The following is a 25,885-nucleotide window of genomic DNA, read 5'->3' as shown; positions in this document are numbered from 1 at the left end:
ATGACCTTAACAATCTAAAGATAGAAATGTTTCTAGTATTTTCTTAGTGTTCCTGACAATCGAAGTTTTCGATATGTAAAAAATTTAAAGAAATCAAAATATAATTCAGTAGATGCATAAAAGCTAAATCTCAACTATCAAATAATGATTAAAAGTGTCATACCTAGTTGAGACATTAATAAACCATCAGAGTGCAGACAAACAATAGATGAAATACATGCGCAGTGCTTGACCTTAAGCTTCAAATCTAAAATGTTATCTGGCATATGATGACTCATGCTTTTCAGTAAAACGCGTCGCAGTAACGAACTGTCAGCAAGAGACGACGCGGCGTCAATAGTAACCGACACTTTAAAATGTGGAATTTTTGATATCATAGGGCAGCGCAATATCAGCGCAATTGCATATACTACTACTACGACTATCACTAACAACTCACCAGAACAACATAGCCGCCTGAGGCCAACACAACTACGCAAACCCCCCTCCATCCCAATCTATTCAAAGCCCTCCCTTTTTACACCCACCCATGAGGTTCCCATTTCCTTTAGAATGCCAGCTTTATGACGTCCTCCCACCACAGACGAGGACGACCTGCTTTCTGTTGAGCACCTAGACTGTTGGCCGAAAGAAACAATCTTCGGCAACCTGTCATCCTGCACTACCGAACAACGTGTCCTAGCCATCTCAACCTTTCTCTCATTATAGCCCTAGAGAAAGCGGTATTGAACCACATTTTTTCTAGTATAGGCTATTGTTTGAAATGCGGTCAGTCAGGCCGGGTACCCAGAACAATCCTTAAGAAATTTCTCTGGAAAAAATCTAGTAAGGCTTCATCGGCTTTTCGAAGCGCCCATGCTTCAGTAGCCATATTTAAGCAAGATCATGGGCAGCATCATTCTGTTAAGCTAGTATATATAATTGAAACTTTAAAAGTGAGTTCTCAATTCAATTTAAAATTAAAACTTTTGGTGCCCTTTTTAAGAAAGGTAACAAGAGGTTGGAGGGCAAGCAGCCTTCTCTAAAGCCCATTCATTTTCCAAGCGCATCCAGTTAAAACTTTAAGATAGCTGTTTTTGTTCAGCATAGTAGAACGGTCTCAACAACTATGTCTTTAGGGATATTAGGCATGTCAACCCCCACTATCATGCAATTGGCCAATTATACTTTAAAACTAAATGTTGCTTTAAAATAAATCAACAAGGCATTGAGTTTATGGTTGCCAATAAGACACCTCAGCAACATATCAAGAATTGTTGGGGGTATTAAGTTGAAAATTTTGGGGATGCTACTATTGCTACTTTTTCTCTCTTACAAATTAAATATATAAACTAAATTAAAATTGAATAAAATTAAATTTAAAAATACTGTTTGTCAGATTTAGAAATTTTTGAAAAGGTTTCTCCAACGTACAAACAGCAACCCATACTATGGATTCTTATAGAAAAAAAAAAACTGAAAAAGATATAAAATATAATTTTTTTCCGTGAAAAAAAAACTATCAAAATAGTATCTGTGGTAACGAACTGTAAAAGTAAGGAGCGACCCGGCTCAATGGTAGCGAAACTCTGAAAAAAAAGAATTTTTGATACCAATAGATACATCAAAAAGCAATCAAATTTTAATTCTGATTTCAAATATGTAAATTTCATCGAGTTTAATCTTACCCATCAAAAGTTACAGGCACCTGAGAACATTTGCGCTGATTTTCGTGAAAAAGGGGGAAAAGACCCCCCCTGGCAAGTTATGGAACCTACTGAGTACTCACTACCATCATATTCAGCGTAATCAGAGAACCCTAATGTAGGGTTTCCGAGCTCGTATCTACAAAATCATGTGGGGTACTCAAAAATTTTTTGCCAGAAGAGAAGATCACGTTGATGCGTTTTTTTTTTTTTTTTTTTTTTTTTTTTTTTTTCTGGTCGGGCAATTGTATTGACCCAGTGGTCCTAGCACATCGCTGGAGGGCTCATTAGAACGGAAATTCAAAAGTTCTAAGTGCCCTCTTTAAGTGACAAAAAACATGGAGGGCAGCTAGGCCCCCTCCCACGCTTAATTTTTTTCTCAAAGTCACCCAATTAGAATTTTGAGATAGTCATTTTAGTTCAAGCAGAATTAAAAAATCTAATAAATATGTCTTTTTAGATGACTTAATCCCCAGAGTTCCCAGGGGAAGGGCTGCAAGTTATGAACTTTGCTCACATTCCCCTACCTATTGTATTGGTTATTGGGAAATACACAGACATTTTCATGTTTCTTTGGGGTAAGGAGGATAGCTTCTTTGATAGGGGGCGCCGGATTTCAAGCATTATTTAAAAAAACGATCAGAAATTAAATTAAAAAAAACAAGTTTTTTCAACCGAAAAGTAAGCAGCTAACATTATAACTTGACACGAACATGAGATTATAGCGTGTATGAGGGGTTCTCCCCGAGTCAATACCTCGCTCTTTACGCTACAGTTTTTTTAGTGCTGTCAAAAAGGCTATCTCATTCTAATTAAACGGCCTCGTGTGATTCGGGGGTTTGTGAATTAACCTTTTTTTTAAATTTTAACGCAAAAAGTCTGGTATTGTCTAAGGGGGAGAACCCCTCTTACACGTAATAACATATACGTAATAAAAAAAAAAAATAAAAAACAAGCGATAACGGCCCACCAGTAATCGAGACTTTTAAAAAACGAAATTTTGATGTCACTAAATGCATCAAAAGAATAGGCTTATAATACGGATTCTAAATATATGAATTTTATTAAGTTTAGTATTACTCAATCAAAGGCTACGAGCCTCGAGAAAATTCACCTGATTGTTTAAAGGGGGAAAAGGAAACTTCCCCTACAAGTGAACGAATTTTAACGAAAACCACACCGTCAATGTAGATTCAGCGTATCAGGAATACCCTATTACATAGGTTTCAGGCTCATATCTCGCAAAAATCTGCAACTTTGTATTTTTTGCCAGAAGAAATATACGAATATAGAAGTTCGTTGCGTAAGTTAATTTGTAAATTACATCAAGACCAAATTCAGAGACAGCCATTTAGCAAAGAAAAGTAAAATTTGTATGCAATATTTGTTTACTTATTCAATGACGGTGAGCCAAAATAAAAAGCTGCATTAATCTAAAAAACGATCATAAATTAAATAAAAAGAACAAGTTTTTTTAAACTGAAAGTAAGGAGCGACATTAAAGCTTAAAACGAACAGAAATTATTCCGTATATGAAAGGGGTTGTCCCTCTCAACGCCTCACTCTTTACGCTAAAAGTTTGACTCTGTCTCACAACTTTATTTTTAAAACAATAAAAAACTTTAGCGTAAAGAGCGAGGCGTTGAGGAGGAGCAGCCCTTTTCATATACGGAATAATTCCTGTTAGTTTTAGGTTTTAATGTTGCTCCTCTACTTTCAGTATAAAAAACTTGTTTTTTTTTTATTTAATGTTAATAAGAAACGAACAGAATTTAATTTAAAAAACTGCTTCTACAAAATAAGTTTTTCAAAGAGAAGTGAAGCTCCGTTAAGCAAGAACGAGCGAAAATAAAGATCCAAATAATTTTTCTAAAGCTGCAAAACTACCAAAAACCGCTATCAATAAACGAACATGGAACTCAAATACGACCAGAGATTGCAATAGCAATTAAAACTCAAAACGAGCAAAAATCTGACCTGAAGGGTTTTGATAAACCCCCATACCTTCTCAAGACAGAACACTAATTTTGCGCTTACTCGAAAACAGAATACGCTTGAAATGTTTTTCATTTTCTTTCTTTCATAAATATGTGAAATTGTCAAATCTTTAAGGATAAATATCAGTATATGTCAATTAAAGTGACAATCCATGATCATTTGTTTTTGTTTGTCTTTTCATTAAAGCGCGAATTGTGGTCTGGTCTTGAGAAGGCATGGGGGTTATCGCCCTACTCATGTGAATTTTTGCTCCTTTTGAAGTTTGATCCGGCAAACTATTATATTGTAATTTCTGGTTGCTTCTGAGTTTCATTTGTTCTATTGACCAACAATACGTCGAGTAGTTTTACCATTGGAAGATTATTGGACTTTTGGTTTTTGCTAATTCTTGAAATAATGGACCTCTTTGTTTTCTTTCTTTGAAAAACTTGTTTTACGGGGAAAGATATTTTTAAATTGATCAATAAATATACTCAAAATTTATTTGATAACCATACTGAATCCAAATACATAGGATCTTCATTAAGTTTTATTTCTCAAAGGTCACGAGGCCATGAGGAATCATGCTTGATTTTCAAAAATCAGGGTGAAAAAAACCCTAAAGGTCAAAGAACCTTAATAGAACATCAATCACCATCAGATTCAGCCTACCGGAGATACCTACTGTAGAGGTTTCAAGCTCCCATCTTCTCAAATGTGCACTCTTGCATTTTTTTGCCAAAAGAAAGATCACGGATGTGTGCTTATTTGTTTTCCCCAGGGGGTGATCGCAGCGAACCAGAGAGATGACAGAAATTGAAAGATCATTCTGCCCTTTTTAAGGACCGAGAATTCTGAGCTTAGCAAGCTCTGAAATTTTGTGCTTCAGAATGTATTGGGAATGTATAATCTGAATGCATTTGGAGCACCCCTCCATGCTTCTGTTTTGCCAAGTTTCGATCAAAATTTTTAGATAGTCAATTTGTTCAGCATAGTTGGAAGGTCCAACAACTATGCCTTTAGATATAAAATGACCCCCACAGCTCTAGGGGAAATGTCTTTAAGTTGCGAAATTTGCCCATTGTTTACGCATAGTTTGTAGTTATTGCATGTATATTTTTTAGTTGAGGGGAGGGTGGCTTTTCGAGTTTGGGATTTTCCACTGGGAGAATTTCGCATAGTCTCCGGGGGTGAATTTTTCAGGGAAATATTACACTGTTGGAATTTGCCAGAATTCAGATACGAAATTCTTCTTATGTCTTAACTTTCTCTTTGCCGACTCAATTTTACCTGTGGATATGTTAATGGTAATTGTCCAGGGTAAACATTTCACCGGGATTTAATTCTCTAGGATTTTCGTGGAAGGGAACTGGGTTTGCCAGCATGATTAAAGATCCACTAATTAAATAGAAGAACAAGTTTTTTTCAAATGGAAGTAAGGAGGAACATTAAAACAAAACGAAAAGAAATGATTATAAGAAATATATAAGGAGGGCTGCCCTCTCCTCAGCACATCACTTCTACGCTAGAACTTGGGATCTTTTTGTCTCAGTTCTTCAAGAACGACTCCAGAAAAACAAGGGCTGGTTAATTAGAACAATAAGAAGCTTTTTTAAGTGTACTAGAAATCTTTAGCGAGAAGAGCAATGTATTGAGGAGGCAACCTCCCAGATATGTATGCAAGTTCTGTTTCTTATAAGTTTTAATGTTCCTCCATACTTGGTTAGAAATTTTTTTTATTTCATCACAATCATAATCCAAAGTTACTTTGGAATAAAACAAAAAAAAATAAATAAAAAATAAAACAAAAGGAAATAAATAAAAAAAGAAATAAATAAATAAAACAAAACATTATCTTGAAAACCTCTATGTTGATGTTGATGCCAACGTGGCTGTTGGAAATTGTTGACATTTTGACGTTTTCTCATCCGATTTGGGAAATTGGACGTTGTGTTCATCAAATAGCTTTTCAAATAATGTAGACGTCATCGTAGCTTTGGGAATTATTTAAAAAAAAACTGACTATTGGAAAATTAATTCCTATAAACCAAAACTTTAAACAGGTCTTTATCTCCCTCTCATTGTACTTTTTCTTTCTTAGATTTAGTTTCTGAAAGTCTCATCAGATACTCCAATTGACAATAGATTTTCTATGCATTAGAAATAAACTGATTTAAATGAGAAGCCAGTGATGTAGATTGTTGTCATATTGAACTTGTAAAAACAAGTTAATTATCATGACAACAAAAATGAAAAATATTAATAATGCATAATGCTTCCAATCAAGTTGAATTGAAAGTTCCCTTTAGGGTCTCGAGATGTCTAAGATGAAATAGATTTAAAAAGAAGAAAATGTTAATAACAAATATTTATATTAGATAGATAAAACTATATCCTTTGCTGCAAAAAATTAATATCGGGGAAAGATTGTATTTTTTTAGAATAAATGTAGCCTAATTGTTTTTTTTTCTAAACAATGATTTGTTTACATGTTATAGTAAAAAAAAAAATATTCGGTTTTCTGAACACTTGAAGTAAAACTCTGGTCTCCTAACTAGGGCCTTGTGGGTGGTGGCAAACCTCTACTTGTTTGAGGTAATTTCTGTTTGACTTAAAAGTCGGAAACATCGTTTTATCCACCTAGCCAGCAGATCTGCACTAGCAAATAATACAACAGTATAGTAAAACATGTTCCAAAATAATAATTTTGGGATGCTTTAGGACGTGGAAATGTTATGCCCCCATGTTATATCTTTATCTCATTAAAAATTTTAACCATAATTGATTTTTCGCAAAAGTCGAAAATCTTTTCTAGGCAATATATTTTTTGGTCCCTTTCTTTTTGGCCAGAATTGCCATCAATCTCAAAAAAATATTTAGCATGTTTTGTTTGAATGTCTGTTTACTCTAAGAGATTCTAGTACTTTAAATTTTACTTCTGGTGCAAAATCTAGTAGACGCTTGTGTCATCGTAAAGTCTAGCTGATGCTGAGGGCTTAGTTGAATGCCTGCTTTAAAGTGGCAGGCTCAAATCACAAAATCCATAAGTATTTCAAACAATATCTGAGAGAGTTGCATCCTGAAGAACACCGGGCTGCACTAGAACAACTCTAACAGACCGCATTTTGTCTAGGCTGCACACAACTGGGCACAGGGTTTTCATGTTTGCTATATTCCTAGGACTCCATAAGCTAGGAGAGTTTTTCAAACTGCCTTTCTATGCATGGAATGTGAATGCTTTGGAAAATTTAATTGACACTAAAATACGCTGAACTCTGAGCAGTTTTTTTTTTCTAGCAATACCTTTTAGAACACACAAGCTAGATATCATATCAAATCAAGAACGGGCTCCAGTGAGAACCATGATCTTCGTCCCTTTATAATAAGTTAGTCTGAGTCTGAATTATGTTAATTAAATTCTGATACAGGGCTGTGCCTCCGACTGAATGGAGTGTGAAGCCTCTCAGCTTCATCTAACTTCTTTCTTCTCTATCTAAACAGTTTAATTTTATTGCCTTGATTCCAGTCGGAAGGGACTGGCTCATACTCCCATACTTTATTAATTGGTTTAAATATTGGGTCAGCAAGTGTGTTTCTTCCATGTTTCAGTTGCTCGAAGATGCCATCATCTCCAGCTGTGTTCCATTTTGTGAGTGACATTTTTTCCTATTTTGTTTTGCTTAATTATCCTATCCTGTATTTTGGGACCCAGTGTTTTGGGACTGCAGTATCTGAAGTAAATAATGTATATATATATATTTACAATATAAAGTTTTGGGGGAATTGTAAAATTTTCATCTTTGGGAACTAACAGGTCTCCTTCATTTCTTTGTAATTTTGCTTTCCCTTCTAACCACTGAAGCCCGCTAAACTAACACTTTCCTCATTCCATTGTAATTTTGCTTTGTCTTCCAACCGCAAATTATGCTGAGACAACCAAATACTAATGTTAATATAATCTTAGGAATATCATACCTCAAGATAGAGCTGCCTCCCGTGAAAGGGGTCAACCACTCTGTATGCTTCAGTACAAGCTGATCTTTCGTGTATCGAGAAAGTGGGCGTAGCAAAGACAATTTACTGGAGTATGAACCCGACAGTAACAGCCATTTCATAGTTGCTGTTAAAGGACAGGTACTACAAATACTCCTGAAATAGTTTATTAGACCATTCATTGTTGTCTGTAACGTTATTTATTGTTTAATTAATTAATCATTAAATTGTTAACTATTTGAAAATAGCGACAATTGCCGACATATGAACCGAAGCTCTAAAAAAAGAAATATATATATATATATATATATATATATATATATATATATATATATATATATATATATATATATATATATATATATATATATATATATATATATATATATATATATATATATATATATATATATATATATATATATATATATATATATATATATATATATATATATAAATTTCTTTTTTAGAGCTTCGGTTATTGTCGGCAATTGTCGCTATTTTCAAATAGTTAACAATTTAATGATTAATTAATTAAACAATAAATAACGTTACTGACAAATAATGAATGGTCTAATAAACTATTTCAGGAGTATTTGTAGTACCTGTCCTTTAACAGCAACTATGAAATGGCTGTTACTGTCGGGTTCATACTCCAGTAAATTATCTTTGCTACGCCCACTTTCTCGATATGACGAAAAGATCAGCTTGTACTGAAGCATACAGAGTGGTTGACCCCTTTCACGGGAGGCAGCTCTATCTTGAGGTATGATATTCCTAAGATTATATTAACATTAGTATTTGGTTGTAGCCCAGCATAATTTGCGGTTGGAAGACAAAGCAAAATTACAATGGAATGAGGAAAAGTGTTAGTTTAGCGGGCTTCAGTGGTTAGAAGGGAAAGCAAAATTACAAAGAAATGAAGGAACCTGTTAGTTCCCAAAGATGAAAAATTTTTACAATTCCCCCAAAACTTTTATATTGTAAAATATATATATATATTATTTACTTCAGATACTGCAGTCCCAAAACACTGGGTCCCAAAATACAAGGATAGGATAATTAAGCAAAACAAAATAGGAAAAAATGTCACTCAAAAATGGGAAAACAGCTGGAGATGATGGCATCTCTTTCGAGCAACTGAAACATGGAAGAAACACACTTGCTGACCCAATATTTAAACTAATTAATAAAGTATGGGAGTATGAGCCAGTCCCTTCCGACTGGAATCAAGGCAATAAAATTAAACTGTTTAGATAGAAAGAAAGAAGTTAGATGATAGCTGGAGAGGCTTCACACTCCATTCAGTCGGAGGCACAGCCCTGTATCAGAATTTAATTAACATAATTCAGACTCAGACTAACTTATTATAAAGGGACGAACGATATGGTTCTCACTGGAGCCGTTCTTGATTTGATATGATATCTAGCTTGTGTGTTCTAAAAGGTATTGTGAAAAAAAAAAAACTGTTCAGAGTTCAGCGTATTTTAGTGTCAATTAAATTTTCCAAAGCATTCAATTCCATGCATAGAAAGGCAGTTTGAAAAACTCTCCTAGCTTATGGAGTCCCTAGGAATATAGCAAACATGAAAACCCTGTGCCCAGTTGTGTGCAGCCTAGACAAAATGCGGTCTGTTAGAGTTGTTCTAGTGCAGCCCGGTGTTCTTCAGGGATGCAACCTCTCTCAGATATTGTTTGAAATACTTATGGATTTTGTGATTTGAGCCTGCCACTTTAAAGCAGGCATTCAACTAAGCCCTCAGCATCAGCTAGACTTTACGATGACACCAAGCGTTCACTTAGATTTTTGCACCAGAAGTAAAATTTTAAAGTACTAGAATCTCTTAGAGTAAACAGACATTCAAACAAAACATGCTAAATATTTTTTTGAGATTGATGGCAATTCTGGCCAAAAAGAAAGGGACCAAAAAATATATTGCCTAGAAAAAGATTTTCGACTTTTTGCGAAAAATCAGTTATGGTTAAAATTTTTAATGAGATAAAGGATATAACATGGGGGAGCATAACATTTCCACGTCCTAAAGCATCCCAAAATTATTATTTTGGAACATGTTTTTACTATACTGCTGTATTATTTGCTAGTGCAGATCTGCTGGCTAGGTGGATAAAACGATGTTTCCGACTTTTAAGTCAAACAGAAATTACCTCAAACAAGTAGAGGTTTGCCACCACCCACAAGGCCCTAGTTAGGAGACCAGAGTTTTACTTCAAGTGTTCAGAAAACCGAATATATTTTTTTTTACTATAACATGTAAACAAATCATTGTTTAGAAAAAAAAACAATTAGGCTACATTTATTCTAAAAAAATACAATCTTTCCCCGATATTAATTTTTTGCAGCAAAGGATATAGTTTTATCTATCTAATATAAATATTTGTTATTAACATTTTCTTCTTTTTAAATCTATTTCATCTTAGACATCCGAGACCCTTCTAAAGGGAACTTTCAATTCAACTTGATTGGAAGCATTATGCATTATTAATATTTTTCATTTTTGTTGTCATGTTAATTAACTTGTTTTTACAAGTTCAATATGACAACAATCTACATCACTGGCTTCTCATTTAAATCAGTTTATTTCTAATGCATAGAAAATCTATTGTCAATTGGAGTAATCGATTGGACTTTCAGAACAACTAAATCTAAGAAAGAAAAAAGTACAATGAGAGGGAGATAAAACACCTGTTTAAAGTTTTGGTTTTGTAGGGAATTAATTTTCCAATAGTCAGTTTTTTTTTTAAATAATTCCCAAAGCTACGATGACGTCTACATTATTTGAAAAGCTATTTGATGAACACAAAATCACAATTTCCCAAATCGGATGAGAAAACGTCAAAATGTCAACAATTTCAAACAGCCACGTTGGCATCAACATCAACATAGAGCTTTTCAAGATAATGTTTTGTTTTATTTATTTATTTCTTTTTTTTTATTTATTTCTTTTGTTTTATTTTTTATTTATTTTTTTTTTGTTTTATTCCAAAGTAACTTTGGATTATGATTGTGATGAAATAAAAAAAAAAAAAAAATTTCAACTAAAAGTATGGAGGAACATTAAAACTTATAAGAAACAGAACTTACTATACATATCTGGGAGGTTGCCCCCTCCTCAATACATTGCTCTTCTCGCTAAAGATTTCTAGTACACTTAAAAAAGCTTCTTATTGCTCTAATTAACCAGCCCTTGTTTTTCTGGAGTCGTTCTTGAAGAACTGAGACAAAAAGTCAAGTTCTAGCGTAGAAGTGATGTGCTGAGGAGAGGGCAGCCCTCCTTATATATTTCTTATAATCATTTCTTTTCGTTTTAAGTTTTAATGTTCCTCCTTACTTCCATTTGAAAAAAAAACTTGTTCTTCTATTTAATTAGTGGATCTTTTTTAATCATGCTGGCAAACCCAGTTCCCTTCCACGGAAAAATCCTCTAGAGAATTAAATCCCGGTGAAAATTTACCCTGGACAATTACCATTAACATATCCACAGGTAAAATTGAGTCGGTAAAGAGAAAGTTAAGACAAATAAAAAGAATTTCGTGTATGAATTCTGGCAAATTCCACCAGTGCAAAATTTCCCCTGAAAAGTTCACCCCCGGAGACTATGCGAAATTCTCCCAGTGGAAAATCCCAAACTCGAAAAGCCACCCTCCCCTCAACTAAAATATATGCATACTACCCAATAACACAAACTATGCGTAAACAATGGGCAAATTTCGCAACTTAAAGACATTTCCCCTAGAGCTGTGGGGGTCATTTTATATCTAAAGGCATAGTTGTTGGACCTTCCAACTATGCTGAACAAATTGACTATCTAAAAATTTTGATCGAAACTTTGGCAAAACAGGGGCATGGGAGGGGGCTGCTCCAAATGCATTCAGATTATACATTCCCAATACATTCTGAAACACAAAATTTCAGAGCTAGCTGCTCAGAAATCTTTTTGGTCCTTAAAAAGGGCACTAGATCTTTTAATTTCTGTCATTCACTGGTTCGATGCGATCACCCCTGGGGAAAAACAAATAAGCACACATCCGTGATCTTTCTTTTGGCAAAAAATGCAAAATTCCACATTTGAGAATATGGGAGCTTGAAACCTCTACAGTAGGTATCTCTGATATGCTGAATCTGATAGTGTGATTTTCATTAAGGTTCTTTGACCTTTAGGGTTTTTTCACCCTGTTTTTGAAAATCAAGCAAATTTTCTCAGGCTCGTAACCTTTGACAAATAAAACTTAATGAATCTTATGTATTTGGATTCAGTATAATTATCAAATAATTTTGATATATTTATTGATTAATTTAAAAACCTTTCCCACAAAACAAGTTTTTCAAAGAAAAATAAAGAGGTCCATTATTTCAAGAATTAGCAAAAACAAAGTCCAATAATCTTCCAATGGTAAAACTACCACAAATTGTTATCAATAAACAAATGAAACTCAAAAGAACCGAAATTACAATAAATAGCCGGGTCAAACTCAAAACGAGAAAAAATTCACATGAGTAGGGTTGATACCCCCCATGCCTTCTCAAGACCAGACCACAATTCGCGCTTTAATGAAAAGACAAACAAAAACAAATGATCATGGATTGTCACTTTAATTGACATATACTGATATTTATCCTTAAAGATTTGACAATTTCATATTTATGAAAGAAAGAAAAATGAAAACATTTCAAGCGTATTTTGTTTTCAGTAAAGCGCAAATTGTGTTCTGGTCTTGAGAAGGTATGGGGTTTATCAACCCTTTTCAGGTTAGTTTTTGCTCGTTTTGAGTTTGACTCGGTTAATTATTGCAATTTCTGTTCGTTTTGAGTTTCATTTATTTATTGATAGTGGTTTTTGGTAGTTTTACGCTTAGAAAATTATTTGACTTTATTTTCGCTCGTTCTTGCTTAACGGAGCTCTTTACTTCTCTTTGAAAAACTTATTTTGTAGAAACAGTTTTTTAAATTAAATTCTGTTCGTTTCTTATTAACATTAAATAAAAAAAAACAAGTTTTTTATACTGAAAGTAAGGAGCAACATTAAAACTTAAAACTAACAGGAATTATTCCGTATATGAAAGGGGCTGCCCCTCCTCAACGCCTCGCTCTTTACACTAAATTTTTTTATTGTTTTAAAAAATAAAGTAGTGTGACAGATTCAACCTTTAGCGTAAAGAGCGGGGCGTTTAGGATGGGACCACCCCTTTCATATAAGTAATAATTTCTATTCGTTTAAGTTTTAATGTCGCTCTTTAGTTTAAGTCTGAAAAACTTGTTTTTTTTTATTTAATTTCTTATCGTTTTTTAGTTAAAGCAGCTTTTATTTTGGCTCACCGTCATTGAATAAGTAAACAAAATTTGCATACAAATTTTACTTTTCTTTTGCTAAATGGCTGTCTCTCAATTTGGTTCTGATGTAATTTACAAATTAACTTACGCAACGAACTTCTATATTCGTATATTTTTCTTCTGGCAAAAAATACAAAGTTGCAGATTTTTGCAGATATGAGCCTGAAACCTATGTAATAGGGTTTTCTGATACGCTGAATCTGACGGTGTGATTTTCATTAAAATTTGTTCACTTGTAGGGGAAGTTTCCTTTCCCCCCTCTTTAAACAATCAGGTGAATTTTCTCAGGCTCGTAGCCTTTGATGAGTAATACTAAACTTAATAAAATATATATATTTAGAATCAGTATTATAAGCCTATTCTTTTGATACATTTAGTGACGTCAAAATTTGGTTTTTAAAAGTTTCGATTACTATTGAGCCGTATCGCTTGTTTTTTTTTATTGTTTTTTTTTTATTAAGTATATTTTATTACGTATATGAGGGGGTTCTCCCCTTAGTCAATACCACACTTTTTACGTTAAAATTTAAAAAAAAAATTAATTCACAAACTCCCGAATCACAAAGGCCGTTTAATTAGAATAGATAGCTCTTTTGAAAGCACTAAAAAAAACTGTAGCGTAAAGAGCGAGGTATTGACTTGGGGGAGAACCCCCTTATAAACGCTATAATTTCTGTTCGTTTTAAGTTATAGTGTTGCTTCTTACTTTCAGTTGAAAAAACTTGTTTTTTTTAATTTAATTTCTGATCGTTTTTTTAAATAATGCTTGGAAATCCGGCGCCCCCTTCATAGAAATATCCCTTCCCCCAAAGAAACATGAAAATGTCTGTGTATTTCCCAATAACCAATACAATATGTAAGGAATGGGCAAAGTTCATAACTTGCAGCCCTTCCCCTGGGAACTCTGGGGGATTAAGTTATCTAAAAAGACATATTTATTAGATTTTTGACTATGCTGAACAAAATGACTATCTCAAAATTCTAATTGGGTGACTTTGAGAAAAAAATTAGCGTGGGAGGGGGCCTAGCTGCCCTCCATGTTTTTTGTCGCTTAAAAAGGGCACTAGAACTTTTAATTTCCGTTCTAATGAGCCCTCCTACGATATTCTAGGACCACTGGGTTAATACGATTACCCCTGAAAAAAAAAAAAAAAAAAAAAAAAAAAAAAAAAAAAAAAACACGCATCCGTGATCTTTCTTCTGGCAAAAAATGGAAAATTCCACATTTTTGGAGATACGAGCTCGAAACCTCTACAATAGGGTTCTCTGATACGCTGAATATGATGGTGTAATTTTCAGTAAGGTTCCATAACTTATAGGGGGGGGGGTCTTTCCCCCTTTTTTCGAAAATCAGCCAAATTTTCTCAGGTGCGTAACTTTTGATGGGTAAGATTAAACTCGATGAAACTTATATATTTGAAATCAGAATTAAAATTTGATTCTTTTGATGTATCTATTGGTATCAAAATTCTGTTTTTTAAAGTTTCGGTTACCATTGAGCCGGATCGCTCCTTACTTACAGTTCGTTACCACGAACTGTTTGATAGTTTGTTTTTCACGGAAAAAAATTATATTTTATATCTTTTCAGTTTTTTTTTCTATAAGAATTCATAGTATGGGTTGCTGTTTGTACGTTGGAGAAACCTTTTCAAAAATTTCTAATTCTGACACAAACAGTATTTTTAAATTTAATTTTTATTTAATTTTAATTTAATTTATATATTTAATTTGTAAGAGAAAAAGTAGCAATAGTAGTATCCCCAAAATTTTCAACTTAATACCCCCAACAATTCTCGATATATTGCTGAAGTTTCTTATTTGTGACCATAAACGCATTTCCTTCTGATTTATTTTAAAATAACATTCAAATTCAAGCTATAGTTGACCATTTCCATAATTGTGGGGGTTGATATGTCCAATATCTATTATGACATATTTGCTGGAATGTTCTAATATGCTGAACAAAATGGCTGTCTCAAAATTTTGGCTGGATGCGCTTGGAAAATTAATGGGCTTTAGAGAAGGGCTGCTTGCCCTCCAACCTCTTGTTACTCTTAAAAAGGGCACCAAAAGTCTTAATTTTAAATTGAATTAGCTCCTTTTAAAGTTTCAATTATATATATAGCTATTATAGAATGATGCTGCCTATGATATTGCTTAAATATGGCTCTGAAGCATGGGCGCTTCGAAAAGCCGATGAAGATTTACTAGATTTTTTCCAGAGAAATTTCTTAAGGATTGTTCTGGGTACCCGGCTGACTGACCGTATTTCAAACAATAGCCTATACGAAAAATGTGGTTCAATACCGCTCTCTAGGGCTATAATGAGAGAAAGGTTGAGATGGCTAGGACACGTTGTACGGATGAAGGATGACAGATTGCCGAAGATTGTTTTTTTCGGCCAACAGTCTAGGGCTCAACAGAAAGCAGGTCGTCCTCGTCTGTGGTGGGAGGACGTCATAAAGCAAGATTTAAAGGAAATGGGAACTTCATGGGTGGGTGTAAAAAGGGAGGCTTTGAATAGATTGGGATGGAGGGGGGGCTTGCGTAGCTGTGTTGGCCTCAGGCGGCTTGTTGTTCTGGTGAGTTGTTAGTAGTAGTCGTAGTAGTAGTATATGCAATTGCGCTGATATTGCGCTGCCTATGATATAAAAATTCCACATTTTAAAGTGTCGGTTACTGTTGAGCCGCGTCGCTCCTTGCTGACAGTTCGTTACTGTGACGTGTTTTACTGAAAAACATGATAAAATATGCCAGATAAATTTTTAGATTTGAAGCTTAAGGTCAACACTGCGCATGTTTTCATCTATTATTTGTCTGCACTCTGATGGTTATTAATGTTTCAACTAGGTATGACACTTTTAATATTATTTGATAGTTGAGATTTAGCTTTTTCCATCTACTGAATTATATTTTGATTTCTTTAAATTTTTTACATATCGAAAACTACGTTGTCAGGAACATAAGAAAATACTAAACATTTCTATCTTTAGATTGTTAAGGTCATTCTCTACTAAAAAGTCTGATTAATATCACAATTCTGGCTTAATCAAACAGTTCGTGGTAAAAAACTGTAAGTAAGGTGCGACCAGGCTCAATAGTAAGCGAAACTCTAAAAACCTGAATTTCGATACCCATAGATACATCAATAGAATCAAATTTTTATGCTGATTTAAAATATATAAGTTTCATTAAGTTTAGTTTTACCCATCAAAAGTTACTCGCCTTATAAAATTTGCCTTATTTTCAAAAAAAGGGGGAAACATCCCCAAAAAGTTTTAGAACCTTAATGAAAATCACAAAATCGGATTCAGCGTATCAGAAAACCGAACTGCGGAAGTTTGAAGCTCCTATCCGCAAAAATGTGGAATTTTGTATTTTTTGTTAGAAGAAAGATCACTGATGCGTGTTTTTTTTTTTTTTTTTTTTTTTTTTTTTTTTTTTTTTTTTTTCAGGGGTGATCGTATCGATCCAGTTGTCCTAGAGTATCGTAAGAGGGCTCATTTGAACGGAAATTAAAAGTTCTAGTGCCCTTTTTAAGTGACCAAAAAAATTGCAGGGCAACTTGGCCCCCTCCCACGGTCATTTTTTCCCAAAGTCACCCAATCAAAATTTTGAGATGGCCATTTTGTTCAGCATAGTCGAAAATATAATAACTATGTCTTTGAGGATGATTTAATCCGCCACAGCTCCCGGGGGAAGGGCTGGAAGTTATGAACTTTGCCCGTATAGTATTGGTTAATCGGATGTATAAAGACGTTTCAGGAGGGATTTTTCCTGATGAAGGGGGGTGTCGGAGGAGGTGCTTACGGGGGAGGATCCTTCCATGGAGGATGTGTCCTTGGGGGAAGGGACATTTCTGTGAATGGGGGTGCCGGATTTCCCAGCATTATTTAAAAAACGATCAGAAATTAAATTAAAAAAAATAGTTTTTCAACTGAAAGTAAGGAGCAACATTAAAAATTAAAACAAACAGAAACTATTACGTATACGAGAGGGTTCGCCTCCTAGTCAATGCCTCGCCCTTTTCGCTAAAGTTTTTTTTAGTACTTTCAAAAGAGCTATCTATTCTAATTGACCGACCTTTGTGATTCAGGGGTTTGTGATTCGAACAAAATTCGAACTTTAGCGTAAAGAACAAGGGATCGACTAGGGTACAAACTCCCTAATATACGTAATAAAACCTACGAATATAGAAGTTCGTTACGTAAGTTAATTCGTAACTTACGTCAGAACAAAATTTCGAGAAAGCTATTTAGCCAAAAAAGTAAAACTAATATGCAAATTTCGTTTTAATTATTCATGTACGATGAGCCAAAATCAAAGCTGCATTAATTCAAAAACGTTCAGAAATTAAATAAAAACAAGTTTTTTTAACTGAAAGTAAGGAGCGACATTAAAACTTAAAACGAACAGAACTTATTCCGTATATGAAAGGGGCTGTCCCCTCTTCAATACCTCGCTCTTTACGCTAAAGTTTGAATCTATCACACAACTTTATTTTTTAAAACAATAAAAAACTTTAGCGTAAAGAGCGAGGTATTGAGGAGGGGACAGCCCCTTTCATATACGGAATAATTTCTGTACGTTTTAAGTTTTAATGTCGCTCCTTACTTTCAGTTAAAAAACTTGTTTTTTTATTTAATGAATACCTGGATCTAACCTATAGCAATTCACTCTGCTACTTCTGTAATGTGTAATTTGTACTTGGCCAGTTTGTTTGATCCTGGACAAGTGTAAAATAGAATGATTTTTTTTTTTTCACATCCGCTTTACCATTTTACCTTCGAACAATGAATTGTAAAAATGCCAGACTAAAATCACCAACGAATGACTTGTAATTTCTTTTCAAGGGTGGCTACTTTTTTGCTTTTTTAATCTGGTAAATTATTTGGTTTGGCATCCTTTTTTCGGTCGGAAAATTTGGCTTTGGCTATAGCCTATTATAAGTTTTAATATGTCACGTTTTTTTTAGATAGATAATCCTTAATTATTCAGGTTTGGCTGTTTTTGGTCAAGAATATGATCACCCTTGATTTTGCTTATGAACCAATTTTAGTGTGTTTGTGATATCTTGTTATTGAAGAAATAGATATGGTTGCTTAAAATTTGCATCCATATATCACTCCGAGTCACCACTCCATTTATTTTAACGCTTGAATCGCAGCCCCCCCCCCAAAAAAAAAACTGGAAAAGAATGTTTTTTAAATTTCTTTTGTTTTTGTTTCCTTAATTATTGTTTCCGTTTCTTAGCCCATGTCACTCATTTATTTGTAACTGATGCAGTGACTTTTTGAACACAGGAAATTAATTCGGACTGTGCAAAATTTTCAAGCCAGAACCAATCAAAAGTACTATACAGAAATCTGCTTTCACATTTCAAGACCTTTAAAGATTTTACTTATTCTACCTTTCTGTTCTTACGGATTCAGCTTCTTCGGTAGACAACACAAAAATGACACAATGGATAAGATAAAAATTTATTTACAAAAAGAATGAAAAATAGTCAAATTAAAAAAAAAGTGCTCAGCTTCTAAGATATCCCATCATAAGGCTTTTGACACTATTACCTTCGTCACTAAGATTAATTAAATAAAAAAAACAAGTTTTTTTAACCGAAAGTAAAGACCGACATTAAAACTTAAAACGAACAGAAATTATTCCGTATATGAAAGGGGATGTCCCCTCCGCAACACCTAGCTTTTTACGCTAAAGTTAGACTCTTTCTCACAACTTTTTTTTAAACAATAAAAAACTTTAGCGTAAAGAGCGAGGCGTTGAGGAGGGGACACCCCCTTTCATATACGGGATAATTTCTGTTCGTTTTAAGTTTTAATGTCAGTTTTTACTTTCGGTTAAAAAAACTCGTTTTTGTATTTAAATTTGAACGTTTTTAAATTAATGCAGGTCTTTATTTTGGCTCACCGTACATGAATAATTAAAACAAAATTTGCATATTCATTTTACTTTTATTTGGTTAAATGGCTTTCTCTAAAGTTGTTTAATTTTGTTTACGAACGTTTTTATTAGTAATAGATATAAATAACTTACGAATTAACTTACATAACGAACTTCTATCCCCTGGGGACTTTGGGGAAATTAGTAATCCTAATAGACATAATTATTATATTTTTGACTATGCTGAACAAAATGGCTATCTCAAAATTTTGATCGGGTGACTTGGGAAAAAAATGAGAGTGGGAGGGGGCCTAGTGGCCATTCATTTTTTTGGTCACTTAAAAAGGGCACTAGAACTTTTAATTTCCATTTGAATGAGCCCTCCCACGATATTTTAGCACCACTGGGTCGATACGATCACCCCTGGGAAAAACAAAACAACAAATAAACATGCATCCATGATATTTCTTCTGGCAAAAAATACAAAATTCCATATTTTTGCAGATAGGAGGTTGAAACCTCTACATTAGGGTTCTCTGATACGCTAAATCCGATGGTGTGATTTTCATTAAGTTTCCATAACTTTTAGGGGGAATTTCTCCCTTTTTTCGGAAAGCAGGCAAATTTTCTCAATTTTCTCTTTTTTCGCGTAACTTCTGATGGGTGGAACTAAACTTGATAAAAACTCATATATTTGAAATCAGCATTAAAATCTTATTCTTTTGATGTATCTATTGGTATCAAAATTCAGTTTTTTATAGTTACGGTTACTATTGAGCGGAGTCGCTCCTTACTTACAGTTCGTTACCACGAACTGTTTGATACAGAAATCTTGGTAATGATAGAAGAAAAAATAATTGATTGCATTCCTAAGGGAACTAACGATATAGGCATGGCAAAGATACCATGGTTCTATCAGTACTTACAGCACGGCAAAGAAAGAGCGAGAATAACCACGGCTCAATATAACCAAATTTTTCAAACTTGTTTCAAAGAGGTTGTCTAGTGAGATGAAATTTCGCATTGATATTAGTTTGAAAATTTTCTTTTTTCTTTTTTGTGATCCAGTTTCAACAACACCTATATGTGTTTACTAGAATATTCTTGGGAACGCCATAAAAACCATTAAACCGAAGGTCTTATTCAGGGAAAGGGAGGGGTTGTGGGGTTGGAACCTCCCCCCCCCTGAAATTTTTGTCTGGCTTGTAAAAACGTACCAAAAATACATATAAACAAATTTTTGATGGGTTTCTTAAAGTATGCTTATGTACTCTCCCTTCCCCACAACCCCCCCCCCCCCCAAAAAAAAAAAAATCCTGGATATGCCCTTGATTAAACCCCTCAAATGTCATGTACAATCGAAACAAAACTACATTATTTAAATATATTGTCGATAACGTTCAACCGGTGTTTTGAGGTTCCCCTTCATGAAAAACAAAGAAAAACAGTTTTTGTTTGGTAATCGCTGATGCGTGCGATCGCACTGATCCAGCGCTGCTACAAAATTGGAAGATGGCGGATTTGAACGGTAATTTATATTTATTGTGCCCTCTTTAAATAATTAAAAAGATCAAACTAAAGATAAGGGTCGCTCATTCTCATATTGTGTCACAAAACAATAATTTCAGTCCAAATATGGCTAAAGTGTTAAGAGACGGCTGCTTATATAAGATAAGATTTATTGCTGAAGAACGGCTATTACAAGCCCAAAAGGGCTGAATTCGCACTTTTCAGCGTCAAATAAAACGAAAAAGGAACAACGAAAACAAACAATGAAACAAACAACAGAAACTTATAAAAGGGTTAATGTCAAATACGTAAAAATATTAAAAACAAAAACAAATTAAACTCATAAAATCAGAAGGTCAATGTCAAGTCAGCAAAAACGCCAAAAAATGAAAACTCGTAAAATTAACAAGGGGATAAAAATATTCGCTAATGTTATTATGATATCCCCTAATTATAGAGCTAATGATGCGTTTTGTTGCGTTTTAATGATGCGTTTTATTCACTTGCATTTTAGCAGGAGCAATCGCATTGGGACAGTGGTCATAGAAGATCGTGAGAGTCCGAATGCAGAAAAGAAAGCAGAAGAATTTGGTTTGCCATATAAGTTTTAGCCGCTATCTTAAACTAAAATAATCCAAGAAAGTGCTACCTGAAAATTTTCAGAAAAATTATACCTTGAAACATATCCTGCTTTGAAGGTCAAACTAGAAAGTAAGTAGGTTCTAAAGTAATTAAATGAGGGATTTGCGGTGGCAAAAAGCATGCATGGCTTTTAAATGTTACACTCATGTCCAAATTGACCATCACGTAATAATCACTAGAACATTACAAAAAAAGTGAAAGGATACCGGACGGTCAGATAAAATTTTAACAGGGCATTTAATCCTATTCTGATTTGCTAATAAATTACAAGAAATCCGCAAAATAAAATAGACAAGGCTCTGATATAGCATAGCCTGCGAAATGCTATACCCAAAGGGGTTTCATTTTCGTTTTTAACAAAGGGTAGCTCGTTTTTAACAAAAAAAAAAAATCAAAAAATGTTTATATGCATTTTTGTTATGTTTTACGAGTCGGACAAAAACTTTTGGTACTTGTTAAGAATCCAGTAAACACGCGAAGAACCGTATCTAGAATCTAATAAAATCCTAATGAAAAACAGGTTTCCGCGGCCTTGTGAGGTATTGCTCACTCCGTGAAAAATGTTTAAACTTTAGTTTTTTGGGGTCGAAGGGGCAAAAAAAGGTACCTAGGTTAGGTTAGGTCTCGTATTTAATATATGCTGTAGTTTACCCCCCCCCCCCCTATGCGCAAATATAGACCAAATTTGTTTCTAAACTATTATATTTTTATCATACTTTGTTTTATTTCATTAGCATTAACGAAACTTCACTTATCGCGAGTTTGCTGGATTCTCAACAAGTATCTAACTTTTTTTGGAGGGGGCGTCAAACCAGATTGCCCCATCCCCTGGATACGGCCTTGAAAACAACCCACAATGTAGGTATTTAACCGCTTAATATTGTAACTAATAAAAAACAAACTATTCAGGTACTAATCGTGGCTTTAAGATCGGACTCTGCTTTAAAAAAAAAGAAACGTCTCTTACGCAAGCGTTTTTATAGTAATCCTAAAAAAACAATATTTTTTTAATGTTGTTTTTAGTATATTTACCTACCTCACCTGTTTACTTAGTCATATTTGGATTTTTTCATCACTTTGAAATTTTTTTTTATCAATGCCATCTTTGATTGGTATTTACCAGCTACCTGACCATGGGTCGTTTTCGGGTATGTAAACATATTTATTACATCAGTTAGATCGCTTTTTACTCTACTGATGACTACAGAGTTGACTTAAGTAAACTAAAAACTTGAATTTAGGCTTTATTCATATTCATTGAGTAACCTATTGCAGGGTAGATAGATAAAAGGCGAAAGATCGACTCGATACAGGATAGACCAGCAGGGTTGCCACCCTGGCCTGGGAGAATTTCGCATCTGTTTTTACTAAATGCTCAAAAAAATTTGAAACACCTCAAAAATGCTCAAAACACCATCAAGCATCGATTTTTACTATAGGAGGATAATCAATAGGATTTCCACAATCTTTTTTCCTTTTTTCTTCTTTTTTTCTCTTTTCCTATTTTTTTTTGTTTTCATAGTGTAATTAAAAATCTCAGAAACCTGTAAGTTCGAGAATCCCTTTTTTTTAATATTTGAATATTCTACTTGATAGGCTTTATTTTCAGATACGGTATATCCAATATGCCAAACAATAGTCTATAATCGTGGATTCTGGAAATCCTGCTTGTGAAGCCCGGCTTTAAATCTTTCAATGGTCTTCAGGTAATCAAATTCAGATATATTGAAATATTAAAAAACAATAAACGAAGAAAAACAACTACAACTCATATTCACGAAGCAATTCAGGAGATGGAGTGCTTAGAATCTGAGGTGTGTTTTAAAATGACAGCTTTTGAAATTTGTCCCCCAGTTTCCGTTTTTAGGTTTGAAATCTAAACTCTTTAATTTTGCATTTTTAAGAGAAAATTTGTAACTTTTAAAACACTAATTGGGCTGGTCTTTAAATAATGGATAAGCTGCTTAAAAAGATTTCTGGCAAATTTTAAAGCAATTAATTGAGGATTTTTTTTTAACGGATTTTTCTGGATTTTCTCGTTCGTATTCAAGGGAATCAAAAACCAATACAACCTATGTCACGTCAAAACGGAAATGACTTAATCGGCTACCGGTTTGGTTGTAAAAATATGTAAATTAAAAAGTGCACCTCAAATTGGACTAGGGCTGCCAAGAGAAAGAAACCTTATATAACATTAGTTTAAATATAAAATTTAAACTAATATAAAACTAATATAATTAAACTAATATAATATATAAAATTAGTTTAAAAGAAATAACATTGTATCAATAGTCTTCAGGTCAGGCAAATCATACAAATTGAAAAGTAAGAAGACAAATATGTAGTCAAAATTCAAAAAAAGTCGCACTTGAAAAGCTTTAATCGTCCTCGGCCTCGTGCGAATTTAAAGTATCCACTAGTGTCGAATTCTGACTGAAGGGATCTACTTGTTTCCATTACTTGATAGCCCGAGTCAAATTGCTGGGGATCACCCAGTCATGTACTCCACTAGACGACCTGAGAACAAGTTGCTTCGTTTTCATCAGGGACGAAGCACTCGAGACATTTAACCAATTCCGGTTTTTAGTTTTGATGACCAACAAATTCAATAACTGACTGTCGGCTCCACCACTTGAATGGAACAAGCTGCAGAGAGTCAGAGGGAACTTGAGCAAATATGGAAAAAGTTCGTTTCCAGCAGCGTCTTTAAAAAAGGACAAGGCTAACTAACAAGCGTAACAGCTGTTCTGAGAGTCTGGGAAAATTTTCTGAAAACAAATTAAGCCGGCATACCAGTCCTGATTTTAAATAGTTTGCCTTTCAAAGCGAGTATCAAGAAGAAGCCGAGAGAAAAAGAGAGATTTTTAAGCGCTAGGGTTGACGCAAAATCACAAAAATGAGAGCAATAGTAGCCATAATACATAACGTAATCGAAATCAGATTTTGTAATGAATGGACCCTAATTGTTTTCCTAAATTTACGGAATATAACAAATTTTGTTTACTACAAATCATGACTTTTTACTAGATTTCGGGAAATTTATTAGATCCTCTAAATTTCCCAAAAATTTTTTTTACTAGATCTAGTAAAATCCTACTGACGGTGGCAACCCTGCAGACCAGAGCCATAACCTGTTGCAAGAGTGGTGTGAATAACACCTTTGAATACATTCTGTCGTAAAGTCCGTGGAGGTGAAAACTCCGACCAGGTTGACACATGGTGAATAAATATCACTAGATTTTACTGATTTTTTGGTTAATTTAGTGGCATTCTTCAATAATCTATTATTTATGTGCCGATTTAGTGATTTTTTTGTTTAGACAATATAAAAAATCACAAGAAATAGTGAAAAAATCCCTAGAGGTGGCATCCTTGACTTCGACTAATGTAGCAAAATACAATGCAGAGGATAGTTACAAAGGAAATGCAGTGCTGATGTTTATTATGGTTAATCAGCCCACAGGGAAAAAGTTCCTTGGCATTTTTTAATTGGAATAATTTTCTATATTTTCTAATATATAAATTATTGAGATTTAATGAGATATGAATAACTTCATTTTCTGAGATCTTATACATATCTCAGTATTTATCATCCTTCTGATTCCTTTATATTTTTTTTATAGTATCTATTGTTATTTCTAGTGTTTTGCTTTTACTTTTAGGACATTTTAGTATCAAATATGATAATTATAATGTTCCAATGGCATTTTTGTGATCTTAATGTTTAATCATTTAGGGAATATCCTAATTGGTATACAAGTTAAGAGGTAAAGTAGCTAATAAATTCGAAGATTCAGTTGATTATGCTTCTGAACGATTTAAACGAAATTTCATCTTGTTCTAGAAAACAGTATCGAGTTCATTTTTTGATATTCTCGATTTTCTGATTATTAACACGCTATTATTAATGTTTTTAAAACGTTAGTAATGACGAAGACCGGGCTGCTTTTCCATTACATGAATGACGGTTAAGATGTTGGGCTAATGACAAATTTTCTAAGCAAGAGAATAGATTACAGTCTAAGCAAACATTTTTAAACAGAGACATGGGTGAGTACAATTTTAACCAACTCTACACAAAGCCAATCTGGGTTGCAGTGGTAGCTAGCAACCTAGTGAGAGACGATCTCGTCCCTTAGTAAAAATTACAATAACCCATAACTCCTAAAAATAGAATCCGATCAAAACAAGAATAATAATAAAGAGTGATTTAATTTAATATAAAATAAAATCAGTAGCCAATCAATTAGAACGAAACAAAACAAATCCAAATGACGTGCATTGCAAGGCAAGCTGCCAAAAGAGCAAATACCGCATTAAGAATTGTTCAAATTTTTAATGAAACTGTATGGCGTGAATCGACAACCTTTTGTTTCAGTCTAGACTGACAGAATGGAGTAATGAACCTATATGGGGTAATTTGTAGTTCAGCGTTATTTTATCGGACAGCTTTTGAATAAATAAGATTCATATTTGTATTAGTATTTGCACTATATTTCGCTGAAGGCTATTATTCAAGTAGCTGAAATATTTACTTAGGATACATTTTATTTTCTGTCTGGGAATGTCCTCATTAACTTTTTTATATTTCGTTTTCAGTACATTACTACGTTTAATCATATTTTTATTTGTTACTATACGATTATACAATTACTATACTAAACGGTTATCCAGTTACTATATGATATGTTACTAACCGCTATACGACTAGATTTTTAAGAAACATTCACGAACCAAAAAACCTCTACTCAACAAAGAAAGTGATCCAAAATTACAACTCGATTAAGGTTTGGCAAATACCGCATGTATACTAGAAGCTTTGAATCTAAGC

Source organism: Artemia sp. Qi Xiang Cuo, chromosome 13 (genome assembly GCF_049724085.1).
Source record: "Artemia sp. Qi Xiang Cuo chromosome 13, ASM4972408v1, whole genome shotgun sequence".
Classification (NCBI taxonomy): domain Eukaryota; kingdom Metazoa; phylum Arthropoda; class Branchiopoda; order Anostraca; family Artemiidae; genus Artemia; species Artemia sp. Qi Xiang Cuo.
This window is presented reverse-complemented; position numbering follows the sequence as displayed.